The 5,544-nt window shown below is 37.4% G+C and overlaps 1 pseudogene; it reads right to left on the bottom strand.

Annotated features, from left to right (window-relative positions):
- Nucleotides 1-2,727: 2,727 nt before the first annotated feature.
- LOC101435899 (N-acetyltransferase ESCO2 pseudogene) lies at nt 2,728-4,996 on the bottom strand (annotated as a pseudogene).
- Between the last annotated feature and the right edge of the window lie 548 nt (nt 4,997-5,544).

Below are 5,544 nucleotides of genomic sequence, written 5' to 3'. Positions count from 1 at the left end.
CCATGCCATGCAGGGATTCCCCCCAGTAAGGGAGCCACGCAGGAAGATGACACAACAAAAAAAGAGTAGCAGTCTCCCAGTGTCTCTTGATAATACAAGCAGATGCAGAACACACAGCGTATGGACACAGAGAGCAGACGGGGGTGGGGGGGGGGAAGGAGAGAAATAAATAAATCTTTTAAAAAAATACTGTGTTTAAGAATTAATTGGGTTAGTTTCTCAGTCTTTTTGGCTATATTATTCATTGGAAATTATGTTCATTTATATACATATGGAATTTTCCCCATCCTTATTAATTTTTAAAAATGTTTTGTATATACATGCAACATAAAATCATTCTAAAGCCAAAACTATGCAGAGATATACTCAGAGAAGTGTTCTTTCCTCTCATTGGTTCTTTCCCTTTCCTTCCCTCCATCATTTCCGTCTAACCCCTATTTGTAATCAGTCTCAATCGTGTTTGTCCTTCTTGTCTCACTTTTTGAAGAAACAAGCACACAAATATTTTTATTTCCTCGTTTTCTTACACTAAAGAGAGTATGCTTTTAAAAAATATACCCAAGAAATCTCTCCATGTCAGTTCATAAAGAACTTCATTGTTCTCTTCCTCTCTCCCTCCCTCTCTCTTTTTGGTTTTTAATGTATTTTATGAATTTTGAAAAATTTTATTATGATAAAAAATATAGGACATAAAGTTCTCCAGTGTAACCACTTTCAAGTATACAATTCAGTGGTATTAAGTACATTCATAATGTTGTGCTACCATCACCACCATCCTATACCAAAACCTTTTCAACACCCCAGATAGACACTCTGTACCCACTAAGCAGTAACTGCCATCCTGGTAAACTCTAATTACCTTTCTCTATGAATATGATATTCTGGGTATTTCATATAAGGAATCATACAATAGTTGTCCTTCTTTTTCTGGCTTGTTTCACTCTCTGTGAGGTCTTCAAGGTTCATCCATGTTGTCGCATGTATTAGAACTTCATTCCTTTGCAGGACTGGATAACATTGTGTTGTATGTATACATCACATTTTGTTTATCCATTCATCTTGTTGAGCATCTGAGTTGTTTCCACTTTTTGGCTATTGTGAATAATGTGGCTATGAACATTGGTGTACAGACACCTGTTCAAGTCACTGCTGTCAATTCTTTTGGGTATGTTCCTAGAAGGGGAACTGCTGGGTCACATAGTAATCCTGTGTGTAACTTTCTGAGGAACTGCCAGCTGCTTTCCATAGTGACGGCATTGTTTTCACGTTCCCATCAACAACATTTCCCCACATCCTCACCAACACTTATTTCCCAGTTTTATTAATAATAGCCATCTTAGAGGGTATAAAGTAGTATCTCATTGTGGTTTTGACTTGCATTTCTTAAAGATGTCGAGCATCTCTGCATGTGCTAATTGGCCGTTTGTATACCTTCTTCGGAGAAATGTCTCTTCATGCCCTATGCCTGCTTTCTAATTGGGTTTTTTGTCTTTTTGTTATTGAATTGCAAGAGTTCTTTGTATATTCTGGGTATTAAACTTTTATTAGGTATATACTTTCCAAAGATTTTCTCTCATTTGCAGGTTGTCTTTTCACTTTCTCTATTATGTCTTTTGATACATAAAGGTTTTAAGTTTTCATGAAATTCAATTCATCTATTTTTTTCTTTTGTTGTTTGTGCTTTCGGTGTAAAATCTAAGAATCCATTGTCTCATACAAGGTCCTGAAGAAACCCCTATGGTTTCTTCTTAGAGTTTTGTAGTTTTAGCTCTTATATTTAGGTTCTTGATCCATTTTGAGTTCATGTTTTTATGTGGATATCTAGTTTTCCCAGAATCATTTGTTGAGGAAACTATTCTTTTGTTTTCAAACCAACTTGGCATCAATTTTATTAAAGACATCAATTACTAGTAACAAGTTCCCTAAAGATAATAAGCACTAGCATTTTCATACTACAAAATTAGTGAAATGACAATTTTGCACTTTAATTGCACAGTGTTTAATTGCACAGGGTTTAATTTTAATTAAATCTCATGAGAGATGTGCATTTGATTAATTTGATTTATAAGATTAAAACATTAAACTCTAGAATTCTATTCTATATAAAAAGCTGCAAATATCTTACTCATTCCTTTCTACCTTTTCTTGTTACAAATTAGTCATTCAAAACACTTTCTAAATATATTCCAATTGAGTTGCTTCAGCGAAGTGCCTATAAAGTGAGAACTTAGTATAAATAATTCAGGAATTACCTTTAAAATCAGGCAAGTAAAGTATTCGCCTGGGTTTAAATTTGCGTGATTGCTTCTGATGGGACAAGATATAGTTTTGGCTCAAAAGTGTGCTTCATAAAAAATAATAGTAAATGGTCACATTTCTGTGGAAAGCCATCTTGCTTTAGCAATGTTTTTTTTAAAAATTATGTACATAATTTTCTACAGTTACAGCCACAAAGTTTCATAATTAAGAATTCAGAGTGCTAGTCAGTATATGTCACCCAAAGATTGTTACTTTTTTGAATCGCCAGATAATTTGACAAACTTAGCTCTGACTTTTCAATCCATATGTAATAAAACTGAGTCTGTGTATGGGGTGGGGAAGTGGTAGTAGGTAGAAGGGGCTGTTTTAGTTTTTTAAATTTTAATTTTGTTTAAATAATTCTTGTTGTGTGATAACGGGCTGTCCATACTTATCTACACAGTCACTGTTTTATAATTGATATTAGCTTTAACTATTAAAATTATATACAATGAAATTAGGGGTCTTGCAGTACTTGGTTGCAAATAATTTGCCATCTGGTCTTGGGTCAGAAAATGCTATATAATCAGTGCTGAGAAAACATCCAAACATGAAGCAATTCCTGAGAGCATCTACTAGTTGTCTTGCAATGCATTTTCTTTTCTTCAGTCTGAAGACCCAGATTCTACTTATCCTGCACACTGCAGGCTCAGGAAAGATTGAATAATGCTGAGCCCTATGACATTCTTTAGAGCCTGGGGCTTCTGGACCAATTAGTTCAGATAGAGCACGGAAGCCCTGTTTGATGGACTCTGCAATTAAACACCCAACTACTATCTTTTCATCAGATATACAAAGAGATGTTTTGGTCTTTTTTGGACATCTGGAAACAAGTTGCTGGAATCTTAATTCACTATCAACAAGTTCTTGGGCATCTACCTTTCTGATAGCATAATTTGAATCATGTGGCTTGACCAACAAGATTTTCCCATCCCAAACCTCTGCTACTACATGCTCTTTCTTCCAACCTGCATATTTGATTTCCTCCAGAAATCTCTGGTGATACTGAATATGATGTAGTTCTTCTTCTGAGTTGCAAGCAGTACAGATCATGCCACAAGACTTACATATAATAGCCCCAAAATATTTCTGACCTGCATCAATGATGAACTGGTCTTTAATTTCTTTATTTGTATCTTTGGCAATTAATATTTTTCTGTATATTCATCTCTTTCAAGAAGTTAGTAGATACGATGAATCCATAGAAGACTGTTCTTCAGCTAGAGATCTTCCTGTGTTGACTGAAGACACACTGAATACGGGATAGACAATGGACTTGGGAGAAACTGTCTTCTCATTCTCACTAAGAGAATCCTCTGAAGGAAGATGCTTACTTGCATCAGGCTGATTTTCTCTTGAAGAAACTCCTCCACCTGATGAATCCTGTCACAGTTCAATGATAGTTGCTTCCTTGGTTACATAGAAAAGCTGCCATCTTCTAAGCTGAATACCTGCACCTCAGAACCAGACGATCTCTCTCCAGCTGAGCCAGGCACTCCTAGAGTGTATCCAGATTATTGCACACCTGAAGAGACTAGTCTTTCTTCCTTGAGTGAATTTGGCCTCCTTGTCTAAGTCAGTTGGCCCATAGATGTGTGGGGTTTTTTCCCCTACACACTCAATTCTATTCCATTGATCTATAGGTCTGTCCTTGTGCCAATACCATACTGCTTTGATTAATGTAGTTTGCAATAAGTTTTGAAGTTGGGAAGTGTGAGTCCTCTAACTTCACTCTTCTTTTTCAGGATGGTTTTAGCTATTTGGCTACCCTTGTCCTTCACATGAATTGATGACTGGCTTTTCTATTTCTGCAAAGAAGACTGTTAGAATTTTTATTGGGATCACATTAAATCTGTAAATGACTTTGGGTAGAATTGATATCTTAAGAATATTTAGTCTTTCAATCCATGCCAGCCACCACTATGGCCAGAGTTCCTTACCGATGAATACCTTATGATAAATGAAGAAATGTTCCAAGTTTAATTTACAGATGGACATGAAAGATGAGAAGATCAAGGATAAGGGTATCTGGCATAGAGATACGTGAATAAACCTATGGGAGTGGGCACAAAGTATGAATATTCTTGTACCATATGTTATAACCCACTAGAGAGAATCAACTTTGAAGAGACAATAAACCAGTCAATGGAAGACTTGACCTCTTGAAATCAACCACCATCTGTCATCAGTTACTCCAGAGTTGGCAAAATGGGCTTATGCGTGAGTACCATGGAGGAAAACCTGAGTCTACATTTGTACACAACGGTATGGGTTTCTACTCACCGAATGGATGAGCAATTGCTGCTGTTGAATGTCCAGTTGCTCAGCAATCAAGAACAAAACCAAGCCCCTAATATGACAACATCCCTTGAGAAGATCATCGACCCACCAGAGTCCAGTTAATTACTTGGGACCTGTTTTAGCCTAGAAGGGGAAATAGTGCTTCTTGACAGGGATCAACACTTTTGGTGGGTATGGATTTGACTTTCCCTGGCCTGCAAGGTCACAACTAGTACTCCCATCACAGGGCTGACAGAGGTTTTAATCCACCAATATAGGACCCTGAATAATATTGCCTTGGAATATGTGGGATCCACTTTAAAGAAATGGGGCTGGTTAACAGTCATATGGCAATGATCTTGATTAGTTATATCAAATATGTACTATTTAGAAGCTGCTGACCGACAGGCACAGGCATGGAGATGAAGCCCAGAAAAGATGAGGCAACACTCCCTCAATGTGACATACACCCTTATTCAACAGCCGTTCTATGGGTCCTTGCCTCCAAAAGGTAGACACAGGGATCCAGGAACCGAGGAAGAAGCAGAAGCGGTTGCAGTAACCATCATTCACTCTGACTCAGTGACAGACTTGGAAAATTAGTGCACCTCATTCCCCAACTTTAGGTTCTGAGTATATATAAATCTTGGTTTCCAGAGGAAAAAATATTTCTACCACGGACATAGAAAAAGTGCCATTGAACTTTGATCTACAACTGCTGCCCAGTCCCTTCCAGTCTTCTGATGACAAGCAACTAGTAAGCAAGTAGTTTACCATGGCGGCAGGTGGAATTGATCTTTATCACCAGAAGGAGGTAAGGCTGCCATTATACATGGGGGCAGGAAAGAATATGTTACCAATCACGCGATATACTGGGTAATCACTAGACACTTTCCTCACAAATTTCGACCCTAAATTAACAAGTGCAAGGCGATACCATGAGCAGAGCCTGGAGACAATGGCACA

This window comes from Dasypus novemcinctus, chromosome 22 (genome assembly GCF_030445035.2).
Source record: "Dasypus novemcinctus isolate mDasNov1 chromosome 22, mDasNov1.1.hap2, whole genome shotgun sequence".
Classification (NCBI taxonomy): domain Eukaryota; kingdom Metazoa; phylum Chordata; class Mammalia; order Cingulata; family Dasypodidae; genus Dasypus; species Dasypus novemcinctus.
Note: the sequence above shows the minus strand (reverse complement) of the source record. Positions and strands in the feature narration are given on the sequence as shown.